Raw genomic sequence first — 16,820 nt, forward strand, 5'->3', positions numbered from 1 at the left:
TTATGAGTTAATAACTTGTGAATTAATTAATAGCTAATTCACCCAACTCATCTCTAGTCTATTTGCTAGTTAGACTAAATATAACCAGTTTAACAAAGCTAAACTGAACACAACTCCATCAACTCCACAATCAACTCCACCAAACTCAACTGATTGAGTTCTAACTGAAGTCATGCATGCAACAACTCAACTGACTCATAAGAAAAGCATATTTCCTTCTGACAGCTGCATGTGCCACCTCTGTAGCTCAAACTGAAGTGCTCCAAGAGAATAAGATTAAGTTTATAGTCCAAATATTATTGTGAGATAATAATATTTGACTTTTCTATTTTTTACAGCCAGTCTAAAAATAGACTTTGATCACTCACACTGTGATCACTCACACTTTCATCAAAAATAGAAGTCCATCTATTTTTTCCCAACTTGATCAATCATCCATAAACAGCAACCTGCAATCCATAGACATGATCCATATGTCTAAAAATAGACATAGTCTAAAAATAGACTTGCGCCAAAAAATAGCCTGCAGGCCCACTTAGTGAAGGCGACTCTTTTCACTAAGCTCCATCATCTTGTTGCAATCTCAACACTCCCTCTCGACAAGATATGGATTATCAGCAACCCCTATCCTGCCTCGGTGGTACTCGAATTTGCTCCTGGTGAGAGCCTTCGTCAGAATATCAGCATCCTAATCCTCCGTTGGAATGTACGAAAGTAACATGATCCTCCGCTGCACACAATCTCTGATATGATGTTACCTGATGTCAATATGTTTAGATCTATCATGAAATACAGGATTAGCCGAGAGTTTAATGCAACTCTGGTTATCACAGTAAATCACAATAGGATCCAAATGAGAACCGAACAAACCAACTAGGATCTTCCTCATCCATATAGCCTCGCATGCAGCCAAACTTGCTGCCATATACTCGGCCTCCGCTGAACTGAGTGCCACGGATCTCTGTTTCCTGCTGTACCAAGAAACTGCTGTCGATCCAATACTGAAGACCCCTCCTGATGTGCTCTTTCTGTCCGTTGGGCTCCCTGCCCAATCTGCATCCGTGAAGCCACATAGCTTCACCTCATCCTCCTGTCTGTACCACAAACCATATCCCGATGTGCCTCTCAAGTAGCGCAATACATGCTTGCCCGCCTTCCAGAAGAGCTTGGTAGGCTCAACCATAGCTTGTGAAAGCTGGTTAACTGCATAGCATATATTAGGTCGTGTATTGACCAAATACATCAGCGACCCCACCAACTGTCGATAAACAGTGGCATCCACTTCTTCTCCCGAAGTGGCATCCTCCTTCCTCCAACCTCCAGGAAGAGGAGTATCAACAGGCTTGCAGCCATGCATGTTGAACTTCTCCAGTATCTCCCGAGCATACTTGCCCTGAGAAACAAACAGTGGACACCACTGCGCTGCCATATTTCGATCCCAGGAAATAGTGAAGGAGGCCCAAATCCTTCATCTCAAACTCTGTAGCAAGATCCTTCTTGCATGACAGTATCAACAGCTCATCACCCGTTAGAATCAAATCATCAACATACAGTACAATGATAAGCAACTTACCCTCCACCACAATCTGGTATAGGTTCGGATCCACCTCGCTCTTGGAGAATCCAAGTCCTGTGAAATAGCTGTCTATCCGTGTGTACCAAGCACGTGGTGCTTGCTTCAACCCATACAGCGCTCTCTTGAGCCTGCACACATGAGACTCGCTGCTGAAGACTTCAAAGCCTTCGGGTTGCTCAATGTACACCATCTCCTCAATGACTCCGTTGAGGAACGCAGTCTTCACATCCATCTGATGAATGTGCCATCCCATCTGCGCTGAGAGAGCAAGAATCGTCCGTATGGAAGAATACCTTGCGACAGGTGCAAAGGTCTCCTCATAATCGATCCCCTCAATCTGTGAAAAGCCTCGGGCAACAAATCTTGCCTTGTACTTCTCCACACTCCCGTCAGCTGCCTGCTTAACTTTGTAGATCCATCTCAAACCCACCACTGATTTCCCTTCCGGTCTAGGAACAATCTCCCATGCACTGTTTCTGACAATAGAATCATACTCTTCCACCATGGCGTCTACCCATGCGGGATCCTCCACAGCTTCCTCGAAAGAGGATGGCTCAGTCACAACACACTTGCTCATAAGAGCCATGTATCCAGTGTACCGATCAGGTGACTGTCTCTGCCTGCATTGGGCTGTAGGTGGTCCTACAACTTTCTCTGCATCTTGAGCCAGTCGCTCAGCTTCTGTCAAGCGCTTTCGCCCTCTGATGGGTGGCGCTGCATGAGTGGTCTCTTCCACTCCATGAACCTCGTCCTGTGGCTGATCCACATCCTGAAGCTCATCCTTAGAAACTAATAGCTCCTCATCTGCATGCAAGTGTAGCTCCCTCTCAAGTGAACACTTCATGGCTTTCTCCTCCTGAAATTTTATATCCCGTCGCACAACAGTTTTACCACTGTCTGGAAAATACACACGATAGTTGTGGGGCGTATCAGTGTACCCCACAAATATCCCAACCTCTGCGGTCGGCTCCAACTTCTTCCTGGCATCCTTCGTCACATGCATGTAAACGTTAGCACCAAAAATCCTCAAATGAGAAAGATCAGGCTTCTTACCAGAATAAGTCTCCTCAGGTGTACTCATGCCAAGTATCTTATGAGGACAACGGTTCTGCACATAAACTACTGTATTGCATGCTTCCGCCCACAAGTGAAGGGGTAGGCCCTGATCATGCAACATTGCCCGTGCAGCACCCACAATCGTTCTGTTCTTCCGCTCAGCTACCCCGTTTTGCTGTGGGTTATGGGGAGCTATGAGCTCTCTACGAATCCCTTCTGTCTTGCAGAAATCCTTGAACTCGTCCGAGATGTATTCACCACCATTATCGCTCCTAAGAGCCTTCACCTTCTTCCCCGACTCTTTCTCGACCAGTGCTTTGAATTCACAGAACTTTGAATATGTCTCGCTCTTCTTCTGCATGAAGAAGATCCAGCACTTACGAGAGAAATCATCAACAAAAATCACATAATACCTGTGTTTTGCTGTCGAAGCAACTGAGAAAGGTCCACACACGTCTGTGTGAATTCTCTCAAGGATCGTCGTGGCGCGACTATCCTTCTCGTGAAAGGTGGCTTTCACAAACTTCCCCAAAGTACACCCCTTGCACTGATCTGACTGCGCAAGTGTGCCTTTAGGAAGCCCTGTAGTGATCTGTTGCAGTATCTTCAAGGCTCCATGGTGAAGGTGACCCAATCTCCTGTGCCACAACTCGCCATCATCCCGGCTCACCAATCCTTTTGCCTTGCCTGCCATTGCTGCGCATCCATCTACATGCAACTGATAAAGGTTCCTCACTCGAACCCCTATCTTCCGGGTCTCACCAGTTGTCTTGCTGCGCAGGAAGGCCTTTCCCTCGCTGAAAACAACATCATACCCCTTGTCTTCTAACATCGCCACTGAGATGAGATTCTTCTTCAATCCTCGAACATGCATGACTTCCTTCAATACAAAGGGTTTACCAAACTCCCTCTCAAAGGAAATGGTACCGATACCGGTCGCACTGTATCTACCATCATCGCCCATCTCGATGTGCACTCCAAGATCTTTGTCCTCCAGATCAGAGAACAAATCTCTATCTCCCGTCATGTGAAAAGACGCACCACTGTCCAAGAACCAAACTAATCCCATCACACTTGAAACCAAGCATGCGATCAATGAAAAATCAAGCTCAAACTGAGAAGCTAAGGCCTCTCCCCCTGCAGATCCAGCAGCTTGCTTGTTCTTCTTCTTCTGCGGACAATTTGTGGCATAGTGTCCGTGCTGGTGACAGTGAAAACACTTCACCTTGGACATGTCTTGCTTCTTGCCTTTCGCACCGGAATGAGAAGCTTTCTTGTTCTTCCCCTTCTTTGCTTTGGCAGCCAAAGCGCAATTCTCTTCATCAGATACCTTTGATGAAGATCCATTCTCACCTTTATTGCTTCTGAGTTTTTCCTTGAGCGCCAGGTCGCTCTTGCTTTGGAATAACATTTGCAATCTGTTGAAAGACATTTTCAACAACACTGCTACAAATTCGAATTTCCACCAGCTCCAACTCAACCGCTTCCGATCTAGAATTCGTGAGAACACAATATTTCTCGTACAGAGATTGACTGTATGGGCATTCACCGGATATCTCACCTTCCAAAGGAAGGATGAATCCAGAGGCTACCTAGCCCGATTACAGACTCTGCCTGAAGAAATAGAATGTAAACACTTCCTGAATAGTAGATCTGATGATCAACAGCTCCGATACCATGTAGAAACTTTTTCTACAATTATCTAGCTCGCTCTGATACCATGTAGAAATTTTGAATAATTTAACACATATTCAATGGAGATTATCCTGATCATGTACTATTGCGGAAAACATACACAATACATAAGCTCCTCTACGTTGATCATCAATATAGCAGCATGAATAACAATAAAACATCAAGAGCATTCACACATTAACACAGTATGTATCCCGGGGAAAGCATCTCGCTAAAAACCCCAACTATCTGTATATTAATGATTGAGTCATGTAACATTACACAGCATAATACTTCTCACAAGTATCTCCACCTCTGTTACACACAATACAGCTCAGATCTGATCTCCAAATCTCTTCCACTGCTTGCCTGCCTCCACTGCTCAATACCTGCTCGAGAACTGATGAGAATGGCTCACCAAACTCGTTTTTCACCTGCAAAATAGTCACTCACACTTTGTTGGATTTGAGCACAAGCTATAATGTGGGAAAATACGTGAGCAAACTCATTGGCATACTCAATCCCTTGATTGTGCAAGATCTGGTGCACAACTATAGTCACAACTGATAGCAATCTGATTCTCTACCACCTGTCCCTGTTGAACTGAACATGCACTGACATGCACTTGAGTTAACTGATGTATTCATTAGTTGTATTATGAGTTAATAACTTGTGAATTAATTAATAACTAATTCACCCAACTCATCTCTAGTCTATTTGCCTGTTAGACTAAATACAACCAGTTTAACAAAGCTAAACTGAACACAACTCCATCAACTCCACAATCAACTCCACCAAACTCAACTGATTGAGTTCTAACTGAAGTCATGCATGCAAAAACTCAACTGACTCATAAGAAAAGCATATTTCCTTCTGACAGCTGCATGTGCCACCTCTGTAGCTCAAACTGAAGTGCTCCAAGAGAATAAGATTAAGTTTATAGTCCAAATATTATTGTGAGATAATAATATTTGACTTTTCTATTTTTGACAGCCAGTCTAAAAATAGACTTTGATCACTCACACTGTGATCACTCACACTTTCATCAAAAATAGAAGTCCATCTATTTTTTCCCAACTTGATCAATCATCCATAAACAGCAACCTGCAACCCATAGACATGATCCATATGTCTAAAAATAGACATAGTCTAAAAATAGACTTGCGCCAAAAAATAGCCTGCGGGCCCACTTAGTGAAGGCGACTCTTTTCACTAAGCTCCATCATCTTGTTGCAATCTCAACACCTTTGATAAGATGTCTGCTTACTGATTCTGTGATCTGAAAATGTGCTGGATGGAGCATCCTTCCATCTTTCTCCAAAGGAACCTGATTCTGTCCATCCAACCTGTTAGGAGAGGGTTGCTGATATGGCTCTTTCCTGCTACAAAATCAACCATGACTTTTGAATCTCCAAAAAATGACACAAACTGAATGTTAAAGAAAAGGCAAAAGGATAAAAGGCTCGCGAGAGCCATCGCCTCAGCTTTAGTATTTGTGCCCTTTCCCCCATTCCAGGCAATGAAATATTGATCATTTTCATTCATGATGATGTGAATGCCACAGCCACAAAAGCCATTTTGTGTAGCACCGTCGAAATATGCTCTTGGAAACATTAAGTGATTTTTTGCTTTCTCCTTTAGACTTTTTTGCTTTTGTGGCTTTTCTGGTAAGGAGTCATAAAGAGCAATAATACTTTGAAGAGTTTCCATGAAAGGCTCTTTACTGTCCCTGAAGATAATTTTGTTTCTCCATTTCCATATGCACCATAGAGTAATGATAATTAGAGGCCTCCAGGACTCCTTTTGCCCATTACACCAAAGGAAAGCTTCTTTAATAGAAGCATCGGGTATATGAGGAAAATTATAGAGATTTGCAGATCTTTCCATAGTTGTTGAGTTATATGGCAATTTAAGAACATGTGGAAATTATTTTCCTCATCAGACTTACATATTAAACAGAGACTCGGTCCATGCCAACACCTCTTTTTCAGGTTCTCCCATGATAAGTTTTTATTGTGAAAGACTAGCCAGGAGAATAGAATTGCCTTGGAAGGACATCCCGATTTCCAAAAGGCTGTTGGGAAAATCGAGCAGGGAGGAGCAATCTTTAAACCTATCAGATTTTGATAGATGTCCTTAACACGAATTAGGGAGTTTCCTTTTAAATCCTTCCAAATAAGAACATCGACTTCCCAAGAGCGGAAAATGCCACAGTTTGTTAGAGAAATAATGAGGTTCTTCCATTGCCGGGCTAAGAGATCCGACATACCCATACTGTCCGCCTCTTTCCAAAGAGGGAAAGGGCCCTGCCATTCAACTATCAGCTTATCCCATGTGAAGAATCCTTTTCTGTGGAAAAATTTTAGGAGAGAATGTGGCAGAGTGATTTCCTCCTGCCCACTCAGGAAAGAATCAATTCCAATGAGAATCCGGCTACCAGATTGAAAACTCCAAGCTAAGTTCTTTAAAAAATACTTCTCTACCTTGCGAAAACTCAGCCATATTATTGACCCATAATTGGATCCAATTCTTCCCAACCTGTACTAGTAAGAGATATCTTTGCATCCCATATATTTATTTTTTATTGTGTTGCTCCAAGGACCCTCTAATGATTTTTTTGCCGCATACGCTGCTAATTCACGTGAGACTAAGTAATTAAATAGTCAAAGTATGCACAAACACCACCGAATTTTCTCATAACGCTGCAATAGTGTTGGCCTCACACGAAAATAATCTTGAGTTGTTTTTTTCTTTCTAAAAAATCTCGATTTGCAAATTAAAGCTCTCTTACGAAGGCAAAATCAAACAATATTACGTTTGCCTCCACAGACAGATACTGCAATTTGTGTCTTTTTACAGTGATCCAGACTGCGTGCTACTGCAATCTTGAATTTCAAAACTTTAATTTAGAAATTATCATAATGGTCCCAAAATCCAGAGAAAACAAAAAATTACAGAAGGAATCAAAGCCGAGACCAAGGAAAATCCCAAATTTAGCAAAATTTTGTGCCTTTGGAAGCAGAAATTGAGTTATAAAACAACATCGAGGGTTCCCAAAAACCTGAAGAAAATCCTATAATCCAAAACTCAATCGTTCTTACATTCTCGAACCCAAAGAACAAATCTTGAAAACCTTTGAAATTTACCTGCAAATAAGTTGTTGACTTTCCTGGACTTCCTTGAGGCGTAAAAGAGAAAGAGGATCTACAACCTGTTGCTTATGCCATGTCCAGCAGGTTCGAAGCGCCTGCGCAGTTGGTAGTGAAATGATGAGCTTTGGTTTGTTGCTTCCAGATTGGTTGACACTGTGTTGATACCTTCATTTCCTTTTTCCAAAACAAAAAAACAATGGATACCTTCATTTCCTATTACAAGAAAATGTTTCAGCTTATCGGATGTTGCTTCAAAGATGGTCAATTCAAATGTTTACAGAGTTAAACTTTCATCTGTCCTCCATCTGCACCATCACAAAACCATTAGATCGCTAAATATTCATTAAATCTCTGGCACGAAGGAATCAAAAGACCATAAAACCATTAGATCTGTAAATATTCATTAAATCTCAGCGCAAAGATTCAAAAGACCATATATTTAGTGTGGAGAGGGGATACGTGGGCTGCATGCAAGCTCCTGTGCCTACACCCAAGTTTTATTTTTCTATATTTAACTTTATGTTAATTATTATATTTAATTTTTTATTTTTTATTATTAATTTTTCTGTCAAGAAGCTGCAAATTTAATTCAGAAAAATTGTATGCCTTTACATGCAACACACATGTATAAACTATATGATAACTGAAAACTTTTAATCAAGGCCACCATAAGCTAGGCGCTAGGTGAATAAGAAAAGCTTTTTTCATTTTATAGCGTGTATAAGCTTTCTTGTTCCCAACACAGGTAGCCGTGCAAAACCTTATGATGTTGAAGGCCACGTTATGTTATTTATGCTTAGAAAGTAGAGATTGCAGGGTCCACATGACTTGCAGGCCCAAGGGATTAGGGAAAAACCTAATTTCTGTTGCTCCCATCTGAAGATCGATTCCGTTAAGGGTCTGGGTCTTACACCATCCAAGACACACAGAGAGCACAGCAGATTAATGATTGAATCTAAGGCGTACTAGCTCGATTAATGATTGAGGTTAAGGCGGACTAGCTCACTCGCTTGCTAAGGTACAGAGTTATCATGGTTGCTTTCTCCGCTTAGAGCTCCCGGCACTAGGTCTTGAAGGTATTCAGATTTTTCTCTATTTAAGCTTCTCCTTATTGCTTTCTTTCTAGACAAAGACTAGCTTCTAACTAACTAACAGAAGGAGGAGAGCATTAACAATGGGATTTTGTGCTGCTTAGCTTCGAACTAACTGAAGGAGGAGAGCACTAATAACTGGATTTTGGGCTGCTTGACACCTGCAATGCAGAAGACACCTGCCATTCATGCAAAAACCGCATATAAGAAACTTCGTAATCATCGATTTATAATTGATTTAATGCTATCGATTCTATAACACCATTGCTAGGGGAACCCACCTATGTTCAAATGGGTAGTAGGGACCCACGTATGTTCAAATGGGCAAGTAGGGACCAACGTATGTCAAAATGTGAAGCAAGGATGTCAAATGATGAAGTGGAATCCGGCAATAGCCAAGACTAGACATGAAAGTATTCATAGCCAGTTAGTTCTGAGGTTGCTCTCTGGCCTGATATTCCTGGCTTTTAACCCACTGATCCTACTATTGGTATCAATTATACGCTGCTGAGCCAACGAAATGTCCTTCCGCGCTGGACCACAACCACCTATTTGCATTATGATTTTGATTTTTGCCTTTCTTTTTAATAAAAAGCGGACCAAGGAATGAGATAAAAGTCGAGAAACAAACGAGAGGGACTTTGAGTCGGGACAAAATCAAAGGGATATTTTTTTTGCTGTAGGCGAAGGAAAAAGCTATTTCTGATCGTTTCGAAAGCAGACAATATAAACACTTTCTCACACACTGAGTACCCACTCTCCTCTTTTTGTTCCCTACTCTGCACTGCATTGCCTTGAATTGTTTCTTTATCGATGTTTGTTTGCTTAGCATGCTGGTTTCTTTTGGGCTGTTTCTGTTGTGGTGGGATGCTTTTCGTTCATTTCTTTGATGTTTTTCATTGTTATTTTCATGCTATGCGCTTCATTGCTTGTCTGCCTGATTTTATTTTTGTTGTGGAACATGAAGCACATTTTTGCTCTGTGTTTTGATTTCATTTTTGGTGTAGAAGGTGGAGCAGAAGATAGATGTGACTATTTTTAGATTTTAGATTTCTATACTTTTTCGCCTGGCATGGAATTGACAATCAGGTATGCTTAATGGGAGTTACTTCATGGTTTAATCATTTTTATTTATTAATTGTTTGAGATTCAGATTTTGGAAAATTGGAAGGGTTTTAATTATTCGCATTGTAATAGATAGAAACCACCAATCGTAATAGTAATAGTAATTATTGGTATTGTAAGGGTTCTAATAATTAATTTGCCATTGGAACCATAAATTACAGCTATCATTTGCCGGTATTAAAATCTTAATTTACTGATGGTTGGTGTAAATTTTGTTGATGGTCTCAAGTGATCTCATAATCACGACCTTGTTCTTTCTATGTAGTTCTTGATCTTTTAACCCTACTCTGTAGATGTTGGGTATTTTTGAATGGAGAAAATACCAAAACCAAGATTCAAACAAACACCACAGAGGCAATGCTCTGTTTCCTTTGTTCTAGGACCTTTGCACAGCGAAGCTATTAAAAACAAAATGACTCATAACAGTTCATTACACAGCATAAAACATTTTCTATTACTTAAAAACAAAAAAAACTGTTACAAACTCATCCTCTGCGCAGAGAGGGATTCACTGGGAGACCTCTGTCTCTCTCACTGGTTACTCCACTGCTGTGGAAATTTACACAGTCATCTGTTTTACAATGGGGGCAAAAACAACATTACATCCCCTGTTTTAATGCTCTCTGTTCTTCAATGGCCAAGTCAAAACATTACAGCCCTCTCTCTAATATCTCGCACTGCTGTGCGTTCAAATACAACTCCATGAACAAAAAAAATGTGCACGGGCTCAACACCATTACTATGCCTCTGTTCTGTATGCAATACCGTGCGCAGCCTCAATGCACACCATACATCACAATACAAAAAAAACTTCTCTGCGTGCGCAGGCACCATATACACCACGCCAACATTGTCAACTGCAGGACGCAGGCATGCATTTACAACATATATAAAAACATATATATAAAAACATATACAACAATGTGCCCATAACCATAATAAAGATATGGGACGTATGCCCATCATCTCATTAAAGCCGCCACCTAATTCTACGTAGAACCCATAAAAAAAAACATTAACTTTTCCTTCCACGGCGGTCAACCACAAAATGACAAAAAAAATTGATTTGACGCGGGCGGGGTCGGCTGACGTCACTTCGGTGCCACGTGTCGCCACCCCATTCGTCACGCCCGGTCATTAACCTCCGCGCAGCTTCGCGTCGATCCGAGCCCGCAGAACCGATCCGAGGGAATTCGCACGCCAAGGTCCGGCAAACGAAATGACCTTTAGCGTCCGGGGAAAGCGGTTTCAGCGCTCGTACATGGGACGCGTGGCGGAGTGTGAATGTGTTCGGAGCCTCCGCTACGGATACCGCCTTCTGTGAATGGTGGTGCGGGGAGACCGGGCCGGTTTTCCAAAACTGCGTTGCGCTGTGCAGTTGGAATTAATATTCCAACACTCCCCTTTAATTTCAACTGCTGGGCATTAGGACATACCCAAACACTTCCTCTCATTGACGGATTCCTCAGTACTGTTGTTACAAAGATATCTTCCTCACATAGAGGGATTCACCAACTGCTTCTGATGCAGTTCACAAACAAACAAAGTTGTCTTCCTCTTAATAGAGGGATTAACCTGAAACTGTGCTTAAGAGCACCTTCCTCATGACAGAGGGATTCACCATTACAATGTGCTGAAGAGCACCTTCCTCTTGACAGAGGGATTCACCATGTGACTGTGCTTAAGAGCACCTTCCTCATGACAGAGGGATTCACCTGTTATAAAAAAACTTCTTCCTCTTAACAGAGGGATTTACCAAATGACTGCTTCAAATGCAGTTCCAAAACAAACAATCACTGCACTGCTGTGTGTGCAAACTCATTACATTATGCTGCTGCATATTCTCTGCTGCACTGTTGTGCCATTTTCTTTACTGTGTCTACCCCACACTGTTGTGTCTACACTTGCACTGTGCGTTGCTGTGCCTTTCCTTTCTCACATTCACACTGTTGTGTGAGAATTCTTTACTTGTGCACTTATGCGTGCTTCCCTTCTTCACAATGAGAAAACTTTTCTTCAAGCTGCTGCTGTCCATACACTTGTTGTTGTGTCGCTGCTGCAATTTGCACTGCTGTGTGCACATACACTTGGCACTTCATTCTCCACGAAAAAAAATTAACACGGGCTGCTGCCTTTTCTTATGCACCCTTGCTTCACACAATCTTCAGCTTCATTCATTTTATTTTCACAACGCACTGTTGTGCAATCCCTTTCAATTTGCTGCTGCCACACACATTCTTATTCATTCCATGTGCATTAAAACTATGCGCTGCCCCTGTTTTTCTTTATGCATTTCTATGCATATTGCATTATAAAAAAATTCAAACTGTTGTTTTATATTTTGTCTTCCCACTGCTGTGAGGGTCTCCATGCTCTGCATACTTTTCTTCTTGCGCTGCTGCTCTTTACATTTGAACGCTGTCCCCTTTTCTTCTCTGCTTTTATGGCAGATTTAACTTCACATCTTTCCCTTATCAAAAGGTCTTCATCAATGAGTGACTGTTAATACAGTTCAGTAAACAAAAATGACAAGCTCCCCTTTAATGTGTGCTTGTCTTCTTTTGGCAGACTCTTTTCAAAACAAATTTAGATCCACTGGGGAGTTCAAGGGGTTTTCAGATTGCCTTTCTTTCCTTCTCCATACTTGTGTAACTTTCTTCTTTTGCATGGGTCTAGCTTGTGTAAGAGCCCATCTTAAGTTACAATCCCGTGCCGTATGCCCAATGTTATGACACTTGAAACATTCAACATTTTTCATGAATAACATTTCATGATTTCTTCTAAAATTGTTTCTTGGAGGTTGTCGAAGACCACAACATTTATCTTTATGAAATGCTCTACAGTCTTTTGCCATATGACCAAAGTTTGAACATGCATAACAATAACCATAAAATGAACTTTGGTACCTGGGAGATGGAGGTTTTCTTGATGCACTTCTGAAGCCTTGCTGCCTTGAGATCCTTTGATGATCACCATTGCCTCTTGCTTTTTTGCCATCAGCTACGTTTCTTCTTGGAGCTGGTTTTCTGCTTGGAGCAAGATTTCTTCTATTGCAGCCTTCATTTTTCTCCTTGCCTTTGCTGGAACTAGGAGCATCACAATTTCTTCCTGGCTTCTTCACATCTCCTTTGCTTAAAGCATCCTCATCCTTGTTTGAGAGTTCACCTACATACCCAAGTCCTGATTTATCAAATGGAGATCTGTGATAGCTGAGCATGTCATCCAAAGCTTGAGAGCTCTTCATGATCTTGTTCATCCCTTCAACCTTCTTCCTGAGGAGAACAATCTCTTCTTCCAACTGTTCACATACATTGTTTTTCTTTGCTAGTTGTCCCTCAGTTTCTTCTTTGCTACGAGTAGCTTTAGCTGCTACTATTTTGAAGGAGATAATATCTGTCTTCATTTTGGAGATTTCTTCATCTTTTGCTTGAGTGCTCTTCATTTTCTTTTCAGCTCCTTGTGGCTGCTTCTTGGCTTCTTGTAGTTCGGACTTAAGGGAGGAAACCTCTACCTTGTACTATCCAATCTCTTCCACAAGCTTATTCACTCTCATGTGCCTTTGTTCAAGTTGACTTGTCAAGGCATCTGCCTGCTTCTTTGCACTATTCAGCTGATTTGTCATGGATATGACTTCTTCATGATGTTTCTTCTTGCATTGGTCAAGCTCCTTCTTAAGCTTGGCAAGCTCTTCATCCCTTTCTCTTACCTGAAGCTTGATGAGGTCAAGCTTCTCATTCTCAGCTTCTATGATGGGTTCATAACTTTCTTCTTGACTCATTGTCATGGTCAGTGCTCCCTTTGCATGAAGATCATGCAGTCTGTCCCATATATCCTTTGCTGATGTATATTTTCCTAGATTCTTCTTCACTGAATCAGGGAGTCCATCCAAGATAGTCTTTGTTGCTTGTGCATCATACTCCATGGATTCTTTATCCATCTTGCTGTCATCAATCACTGACTCCCAGACTTCAATCCCCTCAAACATTAGGAAAGCCCTCATCTTTATTTCCCATACATCAAAGTTTCCATCAAACTTTGGGGTTTCAAATAGAATGTATTCTAATGGATTGCCTTCTAGTTTAGTAGAGGAGGGAGACACATTTTTAGCAGGCTTGGAGGCTTTCTTCTTTGACCTTGCCATTCTTAACTAGGCTTCAAATACTTGACTGTGTTTTTTTTAATCACTGACTGTTTCTATAACAGTAACACAAAGGAAAGCTTGAGGAATACCTTAATCCTTTTCGCTGAGGCTTCACACTGCTGGAGAAGTTTGACTGCTGCAACCACACCTTCCTTCAGCTTCTTTGAGTCTTCAAAGAGCCTGGACTAGCTCTGATACCACTGTTGGGTATTTTTGAATGGAGAAAATACCAAAACCAAGATTCAAACAAACACCACAGAGGCAATTGTTACACTAAAAAATGTCACCATGACTATTTACAGTTAGTATGGCTCAATCAATAGTCATGCTACCCTCTTAGGCAAGTCTTATGCCTCTGCTCTCCATGTCAAACTCAAAGAAGAGAGAAAGTCTTGTAAAAAATGTGTTTATCTCTGGGGACGCAGGTTCTCTCAAGCCTTAGCTGCGGGGACGCTCACAATGTTCACAAAATCTGCGTCTTTGGACGCTCTGTATGTCAAAGGAAAGGTGCGTCCTTCTGTAAAAGGCAAAATGCGCAAGTTTCATCTTAAAAAAGTTACTTGTGGTTACTTCTAGAACTTTCTAGAGGTCGGTTTGATGAAATGCATGCGCCTCCAGTTGGTTCATGTATCTCTATTAAGGGGGAACTTATCCTATCAATAAGGGAGCTATCCCACCCAAAGAGGGGGATTATCCCATTGATGGTGGACCTGAATAACCTCTTTACAGCACTATAAATAAAGGCATTGAGCCAGAGGGAGGAGAGGTTGAAAGCTATACATTTCTAAGGGTAAATGTTGCAGGAATTAGGACTCCCATTTAGAAGCTTGTGAGGAGAGATTGCCATCTTTGCTTGTTCTATTTGGAAGTGGGTGAGCTTTGTCAAAGTAGAGGAAGACTCTTGTGGACCCTGGAAGGAGCTTGCGCAACACCAAGGTTCAGGTTGTAATGGTTCCTTTTGATTACCTTTAATGCAAATTGGTCCATTCTTCTCAATAACTTGTTGTTTATGGGTTATTTCATGTACTCCTTGGTCTATATGTTGAATATGCTTTGTTTTATGTTATAATCAGGTGCTATTTAATTGTTTGACTGTTGGTGATTGCAGGTTTTGGAGAAAAGGAGGAACTCATCCAGATCAACAAAGCTTGGACTTCTATAACAGCGTTTGGACAAAGGTAAGAACGAAACACTTGATTTCTCATATCATAATGCATGTTTAGAGAAGGATAGGTCCAGTTTGTTTTGTTTGTCATTAGAATGTCTTAGACTTCTAGGAAGGTCGGTTGTGTCCGCACTTTTGACTGATTCCGTGTGACAAATTGGCGACTCCGCTGGGGATATACCATTGATGAGAAAAGTCTTTTCCTTTGTATGAACTTTGCTTTGAGAAAATTGGTTTATTTTTCTGGTTTTGGCTCTGTGACTTTGTCTCTGGGTGGGTTAGCTTAGGGTTAGATTTATTTTGGTTTTTCTTAAATTTTTCAGTAGGACGCACCCTCTGAGTGCTGCACAGTGCGTCCCTGGACGCACTTTTGCTGCGTGCACAGAGCGGGCCCGCACCTGTGCTAACGGGTTGCCTGCGTCCCCTGCCAAAATTTAAGAAAATTCCATTTTTTACACTTTTTGCTCTTAGATTTTGTTTTTTCTTAGTTTTTTCTGCCCAGATTCATTAGTCCCTTGCCAAGAATCTTCACCTGAACTTGTTTCATTAGCATTCATGTTTTAAGCTTTCATCAATTGGGTGTTTTGAGTCTCTTTTTTGAGAAATTCTTAATTTGATTTCCTTTGGTCATTCCTTGGAGGTTTGTCTCAGTCCTTTCACAATTTTGCATCTTTTTGCTTCTGTTTTTGCGTATGAGTGTTAATCGCCTTTGAGTGTTTTTATATTTTGATCTTTGGAACTCTCACCCAATTTTCTCGACTTGCACTTGATTGGTTCTTAGATCACATTAGAATCATCTTGTGTTTGAGAATTCTCTTGCATAGATCACATTTGCATAATTAGAATTCTCCTTTTCGGAATATGAATGAAAAATGTGCATAGATTACATTTGCATACTTTTCAAGTGAATTGTGCATAGATTACAATTGCATAGTTTACATTCTGTAAAATCAATTGTAGATTTAGATCAGTTTTCTTTGATTTGAATTTGCATAAAAATAAAAATGAAAAAATGGTTTGGAATTGATTTGCATTAGTTTTTCTTGATAAAATTAGTGCATTAGAGAATTTGTTATATTTTCTCTTAGTGATCAATTTTTTGCATTGTTGGAAGTGAATGGAAACTCTCTCCTTACTTTAGTTAGGATTCATCGAATTGAAAAGATTGCATTATCATATTCGATTGCATCCAGTTGAGTCGGGTCATAACACCATTGGTTTCATATCCATTTACCCATTTGAGTAATAACATCCTTAATAACACAGCGCTTAATTAAAATTCATCTAGTAATTTTTACATTTCTAGGGCTCTGAAGCACCAACATAGCTTAGGCTAGTGTCTTGGAGTAGGTGAGTACTTAACTCTCCAAGACAGTAAAACCAAACAAGTAGCTGATCTTGTGATAGAATCAAATCCAATTGTTACATTTACACTCTGGGAAAGCTCCTCTTAAAGGAGAAGCACGAGCTCGTGTCCGAACCAGTGAGGGGATCCATCCTCCCTCGTTGGGAAAGACGCCAGACAGTACGTATTACAAACGGTAAACCTCGGATTAACCATTGTCGAGGAGCCAGGGGTCACTTATCGGTAAACCTTGGATTACTGTCAAGGAGCCGGTAAGGGGATTGAGCTTGCTACTCTGCCCTTGCGTGCTGTCGGAGTTTAGACTGTTCCCCCAGGTGTACTTGTGGCCGTTGGTAACCTTAGTGACCATAATCTTTAGGATTCTATCCAAGGTGACGGTGGAGGGAAGATCCCACTGTACCTGGAGCAGACGTCGGTTATACTCACTTGGATTTTCCGGGGGGTTCACTTCACTCGAGACGGTTAAAGTGGAGG

The sequence above is a fragment of the Pinus tabuliformis genome, chromosome 2_2 (genome assembly GCF_031772625.1).
Source record: "Pinus tabuliformis cultivar Carrire ecotype Pingquan chromosome 2_2, CPIR1, whole genome shotgun sequence".
Lineage (NCBI taxonomy): Eukaryota > Viridiplantae > Streptophyta > Pinopsida > Pinales > Pinaceae > Pinus > Pinus tabuliformis.